At 40.3% G+C, this 13,390-nt stretch overlaps 1 protein-coding gene across 1 annotated transcript in view; it reads right to left on the bottom strand.

Annotated features, from left to right (window-relative positions):
* LOC128642086 (hexosaminidase D) overlaps positions 1–11,805 on the bottom strand; it is a 60,455-nt gene extending 48,650 nt beyond the window's left edge. Inside the window, exon 1 of the mRNA XM_053694743.1 lies at positions 11,657–11,805. The gene's annotated coding sequence lies outside the window, so the exon portion shown is untranslated. The remainder of the gene's footprint in view (positions 1–11,656) is intronic.
* Between the last annotated feature and the right edge of the window lie 1,585 nt (positions 11,806–13,390).

Genomic DNA, 13,390 nt, shown 5'->3' with positions numbered 1-13,390 from the left:
ATTCTAATCCTAAACCCTAAACCCCTAACCCCCTAACCCTAACCTATTCCTTCAAGTACTAAATATATCTGGTCTATTTGATTAGTAGTTACTAATTAGTTAGTACTGAGTACTCAATTTGAGAGGTTCTTTTGTAAGCAGTAACAGATGAAACATAAGTATGAGTAGTGTATATTTCTTAGATACATAGTAGTTTGTGACAGAGGGGTTAACAACAATCACCAGATGCTAAGGTTAACCCTTCTGACTTAATTTCAGCCCCTTGCTAGTTAGAAATACGGACACAGGATTCAGGTTCTAACTCAGTAGGCAATGTGTGCTCAGAGACTGATGTAGAGCTTAGGCATTGCCAGCATAGCAGTTACTGACCCAAGTAGAGTAATAACAGGACGGTAGGCATTGCCAGCATAGCAGTTACTGACACAAGGAGAGTAATAACAGGACGGTAGGCATTGCCAGCATAGCAGTTACTGACCCAAGGAGAGTAATAACAGGACGGTAGGCATTACCAGCATAGCAGTTACTGACCCAAGGAGAGTAATAACAGGACGGTAGGCATTACCAGCATAGCAGTTACTGACCCAAGGAGAGTAATAACAGGACGGTAGCAATTACAGAGTAAGCAGGTAAGATTAATACGACCTGATCTTGTTCTAGGAGTCCCAGTGGTTGTAGCATGCAGGAGCGGGTAAGACGCCGTTCTAGTTAGGCAGTGTGTGAGAGTTCCGAGATGCGGCCATAGCTGATGACGTAGTGCCGCGGTGAGAGACACAGCCAGATTCAAGAGAGCAGGAAGTAGATGAGCTGATGTGTAAGCGTACCTCTAACAAGCACTAGAGGAGAAGCGAGTAGGAATTGAGCCGGATTGGCTCAGAGATCACACACCCACAATAGCCTAAATATGCAAGCGCAAGGTCTGCATTCGCTCCATAAGACGCACAGACATTTCCCCTTACTTTTGAGGGGGAAAAAAGTGCGTCTTATGGTGCGAAAAATACGGTATCTGGTGGACTGCTTGTGCAATGCCGCCCCCTGCAGATTTGCGGGCGATTGGCCGCTAGCAGGGGGTGTCAATCAACCCGATCGTATTTGATTGGGTTGATTTCTGTCCGCCGCCTCAGAGCATGCGGATAAGTCATAACTTCTGTTTCCGGCTCGCCATACGGAGCTTGATAAATATACCCCCATATGTGAGGATGATACACAAATACCATAAATTTCTCTATTGAACACAAATATTGGACATTTTGAGTGAGGGATACGGGCTCCAGGGTGAGGCTCACTTGAAGGCGCAAGGATACTCAAACAAAACAATCTTCCAGGTAATGTTTGAAAAGTTTTTACAAGCAGAGAAGGGTGGTACTGCGACAGACATGTCAAGTTTGTGAGTGCTGAATAAACACACTGTGTGTCATTTTGTGACAAACCCTAAAATAAGACTATAAAGCAAGTGCCTACTGACAAGAAATTGGCATTTTTACACCAAAGTAAAGCTGATAAAGAGTATATCTGTGTCAGAGCACATTTAACACTAAGTATTCTTGATAAAGAGAGTGCACCTGAGTCAGAGAGCATTTAACACTAAGTATTCCTGATAAAGAGAGCGCACCTGAGTCAGAGAGCATTTAACACTAAGTATTCCTGATAAAGAGAGTGCACCTGAGTCAGAGCACATTTAACACTAAGTATTCCTGATAAAGAGAGCACACCTGAGTCAGAGCGCATTTAACACTAAGTATTCCTGATAAAGAGAGCGCACCTGAGTCAGAGAGCATTTAACACTAAGTATTCCTGATAAAGAGAGCGCACCTGAGTCAGAGAGCATTTAACACTAAGTATTCCTGATAAAGAGAGCACACCTGAGTCAGAGCGCATTTAACACTAAGTATTCCTGATAAAGAGAGCACACCTGAGTCAGAGCGCATTTAACACTAAGTATTCCTGATAAAGAGAGCGCTCCTGAGTCAGAGAGCATTTAACACTAAGTATTCCTGATAAAGAGAGCACACCTGAGTCAGAGAGCATTTAACACTAAGTATTCCTGATAAAGAGAGCGCACCTGAGTCAGAGCGCATTTAACACTAAGTATTCCTGATAAAGAGAGTGCTCCTGAGTCAGAGCGCATTTAACACTAAGTATTCCTGATAAAGAGAGCGCACCTGAGTCAGAGAGCATTTAACACAAAGTATTCCTGATAAAGAGAGTGCTCCTGAGTCAGAGCGCATTTAACACTAAGTATTCCTGATAAAGAGAGCGCACCTGAGTCAGAGAGCATTTAACACAAAGTATTCCTGATAAAGAGAGCACACCTGAGTCAGAGAGCATTTAACACTAAGTATTCCTGATAAAGAGAGTGCTCCTGAGTCAGAGCGCATTTAACACTAAGTATTCCTGATAAAGAGAGCGCACCTGAGTCAGAGAGCATTTAACACAAAGTATTCCTGATAAAGAGAGCGCACCTGAGTCAGAGCACATTTAACACTAAGTATTCCTGATAAAGAGAGCGCACCTGAGTCAGAGTACATTTAACACAAAGTATTCCTGATAAAGAGAGCGCACCTGAGTCAGAGCGCATTTAACACTAAGTATTCCTGATAAAGAGAGCACACCTGAATCGGAGAGCATTTAACACTAAGTATTCCTGATAAAGAGAGCGCACCTGAGTCAGAGAACATTTAACACTAAGTATTCCTGATAAAGAGAGCGCACCTGAGTCAGAGCACATTTAACACTAAGTATTCCTGATAAAGAGAGCGCACCTCTCTTATTTTACAGGTATATTTGTATTTATTTTAACTAGGAAGTTATTAAATAGTTAATAACTATTTAATATCTATTGTACCTAGTTAAAATAAATACAAAGTTGCCTGTAAAATAAATATAAACCCTAAGATAGATACAAATGTAACTATTAGTTATATTGTAGCTATCTTATGGTTTATTTTACAGGTAAGTATTTAGTTTTAAATAGGAATAATTTAGTTAATTGTAGTAATTTAATTTAGTTTTATTTTAATTATATTTAAGTTAGGGGGGTGTTAGACTTAGGTTTAGACTTAGGTTTAGGGGTTAATAAATTTAATATAGTAGTGGCGACGTTGGGGTCGGCAGATTAGGGGTTAATAAATGTAGGTAGGTGTCGGCTATGTTAGGGACGGCAGATTAGGGGTTAATAAAATTTAACTAGTGTTTGCGAGGCAGGAGTGCGGCGGTTTAGGGGTTAATATATTTATTAAAATGGCGGCAATGTCCGGTCGGTAGATTAGGGGTTAAAAACTTTATTTAAGTGTTTCCGATGTGGGGGGGGGGGCTCGGTTTAGGGGTTAAAAGGTAGTTTATGGGTGTTAGTGTACTTTTTAGCACTTTAGTTAAGAGTTTTATGTTATGGCGTTAGCCCATAAAACTCTTAAAGGGACACTGTAACCAAAATTTTTCTTTCGTGATTCAGATTGAGCATGCCATTTTAAGCAATTTTCTAATTTACTCCTATTATCAAATTTTCTTCATTCTCTTGGTATCTTTATTTGAAATGCAAGAATGTAAGTTTAGATGCCGGCCCAGTCCTTGCTGATTGGTGGATAAATTCATCCACCAATAAAAAAGTGCTGTCCAGAGTACTGAAACCAAAAAAAAAAGCTTAGATGTCTTCTTTTTCAAATAATGATAGCAAGAGAACGAAGAAAAATTGAAAATAGGAGTAAATTAGAAAGTTGCTTAAAATTGCATGCTCTTTCTGAATTACAAAAGAAAAAATTTGGGTTCAGTGTCCCTTTAACTACTGACTTTTAAATGCGGTAGGAGTCTTGACAGGAGAGGGTGTACCGCTCAATTTGTCAGGCGATCGTAATACCAGCGTTAGGCAAATCCCATTAAAAAGATAGGATATGCAATTTACGTAAGGGGATTTGCGGTAAGCTCGAGTCGCGGAAGAAAAGTGAGTGGTACACCTGTACCTGCCAGACTTGTAATACCAGCGGGTGTTAAAAAGCAGCGTTGGCCGTTGGGACCTCTCAACGCTGCTTTTTAAGGCTAACGCAAGACTCGTAATCTAGCAGTAAGTATTACTGATAAAGAGAGCGCACCTGAGTCAGAGCGCATTTAACACTAAGTTTTCCTGATAAAGAGAGTGCACTTGAGTCAGAGCGCATTTAACACTAAGTATTCCTGATAAAGAGAGCGCACCTGATAATAATCCCTTATTATCTAATACTAGCAAGAGCAGCCCTCATGGAATTCTATAAAAAAAGAGGGCTGTCCCTGCGAGTTGCGAGATGTCTCCCATATAAATAATAAGAGCTCTCTGCTATGTAAAAGTTCACAATGAAGGGCGAAGTACAGAGGTGGAAACTGGTGTGATTAAAACATTAATATTGCGCCCCGCCTAATACAAATCAAATTACAGTTTTCAGTGCACTGTACCTTAATGTGATCGTAAACTTTCACAAATTACTGCTCAGTATCAAATAATACTCTTAAAAACAGGGGCACCTCAATTCATTAAAGTTTACAAAGACGATTATTTTTTTAAATACTTACATTTGCGTTATGGTAAACATACCGCCGAACCTCCGCCTGCATCTCCTGCTTTCTTTAGCAGATCATTGAAGAATCTGGCTTCTTCGAATTGTTGTGTTTCCCCACGAGCTGAACACCAAAGGGGGCACACAACAATTGGAGGAAGCCGAAATCGTCATCGATCTGCTAAAGAAAGATAAAGAGAGCGCACCTGAATCAGAGCGCATTTAACACTTAAATCTCTCTCATGAAGATGGCGCACCAGAGCGCATTTAACACTAAAGTGTCCATGATAAAGAGAGTGCACCTGAGTCAGAGCGCATTTAAGACTCCGATAAAGCGAGCACACCAGAGTCATAGCACTTTTAACGCAAATGTGTTAATAATTAAGAGAGTGCACCTAACACAAACGTATTCCTGATAAAGATAGATAACTTGAGTCAGAACGCACCTAACACTAAGTATTCCTGATAAAGAGAGTGCACCTGAGTCATAGCGCACCTAACACTAAAGTATTCCTGATAAAGAGAGAACACTTGAGTCAGAGTGCACCTAACACTAAAGTATTCCTGATGAAGAGAGAACACTTGAGTCAGAGTGTACCTAACACTAAAGTATTCCTGATAAAGAGAGAACACTTGAGTCAGAGTGCACCTAACACTAAAGTATTCCTGATAAAGAGAGAACACTTGAGTCAGAGCGCACCTAGCACAAGAGAGTGCACCTAAGTCAGAGCGCACCTAACACTAAAGTATTCCTGATAAAGAGAGAACACTTGAGTCAGAGTGCACCTAACACTAAAGTATTCCTGATGAAGAGAGAACACTTGAGTCAGAGTGCACCTAACACTAAAGTATTCCTGATAAAGAGAGAACACTTGAGTCAGAGTGCACCTAACACTAAAGTATTCCTGATGAAGAGAGAACACTTGAGTCAGAGTGCACCTAACACTAAAGTATTCCTGATAAAGAGAGAACACTTGAGTCAGAGTGCACCTAACACTAAAGTATTCCTGATAAAGAGAGAACACTTGAGTCAGAGCGCACCTAGCACAAGAGAGTGCACCTAAGTCAGAGCGTACCTAACACTAAGTATTCCTTATAAAGAGAGTGCACCTGAGTCAGAGCGCACCTAACACTAAAGTATTCCTTATAAAGAGAGTGCACCTGAGTCAGAGCACACCTAGCACTAAAGTATTCCTTATAAAGAGAGTGCACCTGAGTCAGAGCGCACCTAACACTAAAGTATTCCTTATAAAGAGAGTGCACCTGAGTCAGAGTGCACCTAAAACTAAGTATTCCTGATAAAGAGAGTGCACCTGAGTCAGAGCGCACCTAACACTAAAGTATTCCTGATAAAGAGAGAACACTTGAGTCAGAGTGCACCTAAAACTAAGTATTCCTGATAAAGAGAGTGCACCTGAGTCAGAGCGCACCTAACACTAAAGTATTCCTGATAAAGAGAGAACACTTGAGTCAGAGCACACCTAACAAAAGAGAGTGCACCTAAGTCAGAGCGCACCTAACACTAAGTATTCCTTATAAAGAGAGTGCACCTGAGTCAGAGCGCACCTAACACTAAAGTATTCCTTATAAAGAGAGTGCACCTGAGTCAGAGCGCACCTAACACTAAAGTATTCCTGATAAAGAGAGAACACTTGAGTCAGAGTGCACCTAACACTAAAGTATTCCTGATAAAGAGAGAACACTTGAGTCAGAGTGCACCTAACACTAAAGTATTCCTGATAAAGAGAGAACACTTGAGTCAGAGTGCACCTAAGTCAGAGCGCACCTAACACTAAGTATTCCTTATAAAGAGAGTGCACCTGAGTCAGAGCGCACCTAACACTAAAGTATTCCTTATAAAGAGAGTGCACCTGAGTCAGAGTGCACCTTACACTAAAGTATTCCTGATAAAGAGAGAACACTTGAGTCAGAGTGCACCTAACACTAAAGTATTCCTGATAAAGAGAGAACACTTGAGTCAGAGCGCACCTAACACTAAAGTATTCCTGATAAAGAGACTGCACCTGAGTGCTTGATAAATAGAGGGCATCTGAGTCACAGCACATCTAAAACTAACGTGTTCCTGATAAAGAGAGTGCGCCTAAGTCAAGAATAGGTAATAGAATATCAGGTCCACCACCAGTTTCACAGTTTAGTTATTTTGCTTGCCCATCTTTGTTGGCATTCTGAAGTAGGCATAGAAAAAAAATGTTGTGGTCCCATGGTACACATCTCTATACTACTTATGAGAGAACCTTTTTAGACAATTATTGCCAATCTAGGCACTCACTTTCAGAAATGTTTAATCCCCACCACCACACTTCCATGGAACACAGTTTTGGAAACACAGTTTGTCCCAGGTGTTTATTGCACTACAATATCTCTGCACCAACGCAAGTTGAACTGCAGTGTTATGTCTAATATGTGTCATATTTATAAGTTCTTGTTAATTGTTATGGTTTTATTGTTAATAGCTAATTTAACACTAGAAGACATTCAATAAGAACAGTGCAGCACTCTCTAATGGTAAAGGGTTACAGAAAGTCTGATAGCGCAAAACATTATGCACAACTCAACTTTTTTCAGGATCTTAATGATGTAGTTTTCAATTGGTAATGATCAAATAAATCATTTTAAAATAAAACAATAAAAACAATTAAGGAATATAAACAATTAACAATATCACATCTTCAAAGTTAATACAGAACTCTTTTCCCCATTAAGAAAACTTTCTCTTAAAGGGATACTTAACTATAAAATGTGTTTTCTCTTAAAGGGACACTGAACCCAAATTTTTTCTTTTGTGATTCAGGTAGAGCATGCAATTTTAAGCAACATTCTAATTTACTCCTATTTTCAAATTTTCTTCATTCTCTTGGTATCTTTATTTGAAATGCAAGAATGTAAGTTTAGATAGGGGCTATGGTCCGGAGGAGCAATCATGGGTTCCCTCCTCTGATGTTCAAGCTCCCGCCCTCCTCCGTGCCTTCCATGCCCGTTTCCCCAATAAGCCTTTTGTCCTCCCGCGGGGGAGGGTACTGTCAGGGTTTTTTTCCCGCTTTGTTTGCCATTTGCTGCTGGCAGCCATTTTACTTACCTCTCTTGTTGACTGGTGCATACTGTGTGATGCTGCTCATTTCCTGCACTTCCTTTTATGGCCAGACTGGTGTACATCATCCGTGTGAGACAGGATGCAGTCTCAGAATTGTGATGTCATCACTTATTATTTAAAAGGGCCTTTGTTCAGTATGCTTTGCCCTTGCGCTGTCTCAGACCTGTTTGTGAGATCTCCTGTGTATTACCTGGCTGTCTGACATCCCTCCTGGTTCCTGATCCCTGGCTTGTTCCTGACTCTGCTGTTCTCCTTGTTCCTGATTCCGGCTCGTCTGACTACTCGCTTTGGCTCCTGACTCGGCTCGTCTGACTATTCGCTTTGGCTCCTGACTCGGCTCGTCTGACTACCAGCTCTGGTTTTGATTCCTGGCTTATTATTTGACTTGTGGACTTTTTATTATTTTTTGCTATTAATAAAGGTGTTATTATTTTTGCACTTCTCGTCTCAGTCTGATTCCTGGCACCCTGACACAAAAGCACAAATACATAAACACAGACACCCACAGAAACACTCACAGGAAGTAACATTTCTGCACATTGCATCCCCTAAATCAACAGTGTGTGACATGCATGATAAAAAAAATTGCAGAAATTAAGCAAACAAAAATAATTCTGTGAATTCAAAATTGTACATTAATGATCTGGGTAGATGGCTAGATGAAGAAAAGTACTTTTAAAAGGTTGACATATGTTTGTTTTTTCCCCATTTTCCCCAACCAAGAGCACCACTTCAAATATAGTGTACAGCTGTACTTATGGATTTTGAAAATGCTGTACTCTATATGGTCTTGGTGGAACCATAAGCTGTGGTACTCATACCATTCGATCTGGTTAAATGCAGGATTTAGGCTTGTTTGCATGTATTTCAAAATTAAGTCAGCTGTAGTGTAAACTGTACAGTTTTAAGTTAACCTGTCTCATTTCAAACACTGAGCAATCTTAGTCTGAGAGTATAACATTTTATGCAGATGTAAAAATATTAGATAAAATGCCTCCTTGCATCTGGAAAGTCCTTGCATAAAGGGGCAGTAAACTGGAATGTAATTAATATATATATTAATTAAAAAAAACGCATATCTGCCAAAAGGGCACCTACCATTTGTGTATTGAGGAGGAAACATTTCTGCATGGCTTTAAATATAGAATTTCTACAGCATTGTCAAATAATCATAAATACACTGCTGCTAAAAAATTGTGTTTTTATGGACCTCTGGCCCCACAACGAAGTTACAATCCGAAATTGCACAAACAAATAAAAAATATTTACTAAGTAAGTCCTACCTCCTCTGCAATGCTGTCTGACTCAGGCAAACACTGTGCAAACAAAGTGTCAAGTCTGTCTCACACTGTGCATAGTAGTTTAGTGCACACTCAGATATCCTCTCAAATGCTAATACTTTACTCCTTGTAATAACATTTCCAATGCTCAATTAGCACTCTGCTGTAGTTCCCACTGATGGCTGCCAAAATTAAAAAAAAAAAAAACTTATTTTTTTTGGTTGTTCTGGCCTCATGGGGCCCTCCTGGCCCATTGGGCCCCTGACAGGAGTCACCCCTGTCACCCCCTGATGGCGGCCCTGCCTGCAGCCCCTGTCAGTTCTACACCCACATAAGACCTCAAATCAGACCCATTGCCCTGCACCCCTTTAAGTTAATCACCCACATAAGACCTCAAATCAGACCCAATGCCCTGCAGCCCCTGTCAGTTCTACACCCACATAAGACCTCAAATCAGACCCATTGCCATGCAGCCCCTGTCAGTTCTACACCCACATAAGATCTCAAATCAGACCCATTGCCCTGCAGCCCCCGTCAGTTCTACTACCACATAAGACCTAAAATCAGACCCATTGCCCTGCAGCCCCTGTCAGTTCTACACCCACATAAGACCTCAAATCAGACCCATTTCCCTGCAGCCCCTGTCAGTTATACACCCACATAAGACCTCAAATCAGACCCATTGCTCTGCAGCCCCTGTTAGTTCTACACCCACATAAGACCTCAAATCAGACCCATTGCCCTGCATCTCCTGTCAGTTATACACCCACATAAGACCTCAAATCAGACCCATTGTCCTGCAGCTCCTGTAAGTTATACACCCACATAAGACCTCAAATCAGACCCATTGTCCTGCTGCTCCTGTCAGTTATACACCCACATAAGACCTCAAATCAGACCCATTGCCCTGCATCTCCTGTCAGTTATACACCCACATAAGACCTCAAATCAGACCCATTGTCCTGCTGTTCCTGTCAGTTATACACCCACATAAGACCTCAAATCAGACCCATTGCCCTGCAGCCCCTGCCAGTTATCATCAGCCCTCAGATAAGTGTCTAGATTTTAACATATATTTTACTAGACGGCCAGTTGAAATACTAGAGAGTTCTGTTGAATACTTGAAACCTGACTGACAACATAAAACTTGTGAGGTCACATAGCTTTACACCTGTTTATTTTAAACAGCATGCAGCCTGCTAGATTAATAACTTGTACAGAGGGCACACAGTAGCACAACTAAAGCTGTATTGCTGACGTATGAAGAGGCTTGCGACGGGCTGGTAAAGCACTGGAGCGGCTTCAAGAAGAAAAGGTAAGTATATTTAAAAAAAACGGCTGAAATGTCAATTTTCATTAATGAAAGTGCCCTTGTTTTTAATAGTTTTTTTTAAAAACCGGGCACTTTCACATGAAAATTGACCTTCACTTTAACAACCTTAAATATATTTCAGCACAATTTCATTAAAAGGGACATTGAACACTTATTTTTGGTGTAAAAATTGCGCTTTTTTTCCCACTAGAGAGACTAAAAAGCAAAATCTATAACTTAGGTTTTCAAAATGTTAAAAATTGCAGGTTACAGAATTTGGGAACGTGGGACAATCAGAATTTTATACACAAACAAGGGACAATAAATGTATATTTCTCTAAATAATTGTGCAGTATAAGTATACTGTATTGCTTAATATCTGTACCGTTGTTCTGACAGATTCCTCAGATTAGCCCCCCTTGACCCCCTCCATGCAGAGGCAAAAAAAAAATTGGGAAGATGGGGGAATTACAGTGCAGCGTATAGATATGTCTCAATTATAAGCAGTGACGTGCAGCGATTGGAATGCGGTGATGCGGAGCAGCCCATGCACAGTGGTTGAATGTGCGGTCAGACAGCTGATTCTACGTCACCGGAGTTGATGTGATTCGCTAATCTGATTAATTGACTGATCTGCCAGTCACCAATGTAATGGACTCCTGTGCTGGATAGAACTGTTGGCTGCTTTATCCAGCATGGGAGTGCGCTACATTAAAGGGACAGTCTAGTCAAAATTAAACATTCATGATTCAGATAGGGCATGCAATTTTAAACAACTTTCCAATTTACTTTTATCATCAAATTTGCTTTGTTCTCTTGGTATTCTTAGTTGAAAGCTAAACCTAGGTAGGCTCACATGCTAATTTCTAAGTCTATGTAGGCCGCCTCTTATCTCAGGGCATTTTGACAGTTTTTCACAGCTAGAGGGCATAAGTTCATGTGTGCCATATAGATAACATTGTGCTCACGCCTGTGGAATTACTTATGAAAGGGCACTGATTGGCTAAAATGAAAGTCTGTCAAAAGAACTAAAATATGGGGACAGTCTGCAGAGGCTTAGATACAAGGTAATCACAAAGGTAAAAAGTATATTAATATAACGGTGTTGATTATGAAAAACTTGGGAATGGGTAATAAAGGGATTATCTATCTTTATAAACAATAACAATTCTGGAGTAGACTGTATCCCTTTAAGGTGAACAAGGCGGACGGGCTGTGATTAAACAGCAAACCTGTGACATTTTTTTTTTTAAAGTGCTGGAAAGGAAACAGAAGTTAAATTTATTTTTTAAAGTTAAGCCTGATATTGCGCAAATTCAATGGCAAACACACTGCACAACTATTGATAGAAATATATACGTTACTAAGCATTTTGTTTATATAAATTACAGATAGGTCACACACTTCTATAATCTCAGCTCTAACATTTTACCTGCACAGGAAAGGTTTCTGTCCAGAACGGAGATTGAGAGTTGATCTGCTGGAGCTAAATTGGTTTGGTTACATATTTAACAGAACAGAAAACACAGGAGAGGGATAAGGACGGCAGAACTTTTATTTCCTGCTTGTGACAAATGTGACCTGCAGTGACAAAAGCTGAGAGGCTGGTTGCACAGGCGATCTGTTAAATGAACACTCCCTTAGATTCAGTAACCATAGAAAAGCTTCTATAGCCACTCCTACTATGATATTGAAAGTGCCTATTTACTAAAATCCACCACTGTGTAGTGAATCATTTCCATAAAGCAATTTTTGGGAATGTGAGAGACTAATGAGAAATCTTCAATATTAGTGACACTAGACACTTTTTTTCTTTGTTGAAGAGTAATCCTAACAGCAGCTATGCACTACTGAGAGTGAGCAGAACACATCTGGTGACCCAATGACAAGAAGAATATGCAGTCACCAATCATCAACTAACTCCCAGTAGTGCATTGCGGCTCCTGAGCCTATCTAGGTATGTCTTTTAACAAAGGATAGCAAAAGTGCAAAGCAAGTTTGAGAATAGGAATACAAAGAAAGTTGTTTAAAATTCATGTAAACTCAATCATGAATATTTAATGTACTATCCCTTTAAATGCAAGACTTTGCACCTATAACATAGTGTTGATGTTTTTATTTATATGGACATAATTCAGAGAAATTGCAGTTTTTTTAAACCTGTTCTCCGGCCTCCCTAACAGGCCAGATTTTGAGGATATCTGAGCTAGAGCACAGGTGAAATAATCAGCTGATTATTAAACATGATTATTTTACCTGCTCTCACCCAAGGTTATCCTAAAAAACATAATTTATGCTTACCTGATAAATTCCTTTCTTCTGTTGTGTGATCAGTCCACGGGTCATCATTACTTCTGGGATATAACTCCTCCCCAACAGGAAATGCAAGAGGATTCACCCAGCAGAGCTGCATATAGCTCCTCCCCTCTACGTCAGTCCCAGTCATTCGACCAAGAATCAACGAGAAAGGAGTAACCAAGGGTGAAGTGGTGACTGGAGTATAATTTAAAAGATATTTACCTGCCTTAAAAACAGGGCGGGCCGTGGACTGATCACACAACAGAAGAAAGGAATTTATCAGGTAAGCATAAATTATGTTTTCTTCTGTTATGTGTGATCAGTCCACGGGTCATCATTACTTCTGGGATACCAATACCAAAGCAAAAGTACACGGATGACGGGAGGGAAAGGCAGGCTCATTATACAGAAGGAACCACTGCCTGAAGAACCTTTCTCCCAAAAATAGCCTCCGAAGAAGCAAAAGTGTCAAATTTGTAAAATTTGGAAAAAGTATGAAGTGAAGACCAAGTTGCAGCCTTGCAAATCTGTTCAACAGAGGCCTCATTCTTAAAGGCCCAAGTGGAAGCCACAGCTCTAGTGGAGTGAGCTGTAATTCTTTCAGGAGGCTGCTGTCCAGCAGTCTCATAGGCTAAACGTATTATGCTACGAAGCCAAAAAGAGAGAGAGGTAGCAGAAGCTTTTTGACCTCTCCTCTGTCCAGAGTAAACGACAAACAAGGAAGAAGTTTGGCGAAAATCTTTAGTTGCCTGCAAGTAGAACTTGAGGGCACGAACTACATCCAAATTGTGTAAAAGACGTTCCTTCTTTGAAGAAGGATTTGGACACAAGGATGGGACAACAATCTCTTGATTGATGTTCCTGTTAG

Source organism: Bombina bombina, chromosome 11 (genome assembly GCF_027579735.1).
Source record: "Bombina bombina isolate aBomBom1 chromosome 11, aBomBom1.pri, whole genome shotgun sequence".
In the NCBI taxonomy this organism is placed as follows: Eukaryota; Metazoa; Chordata; class Amphibia; order Anura; family Bombinatoridae; genus Bombina; species Bombina bombina.
The sequence above is the reverse complement of the archived record's forward strand: the minus strand, read 5'-3'. Positions and strand labels throughout refer to the sequence as shown.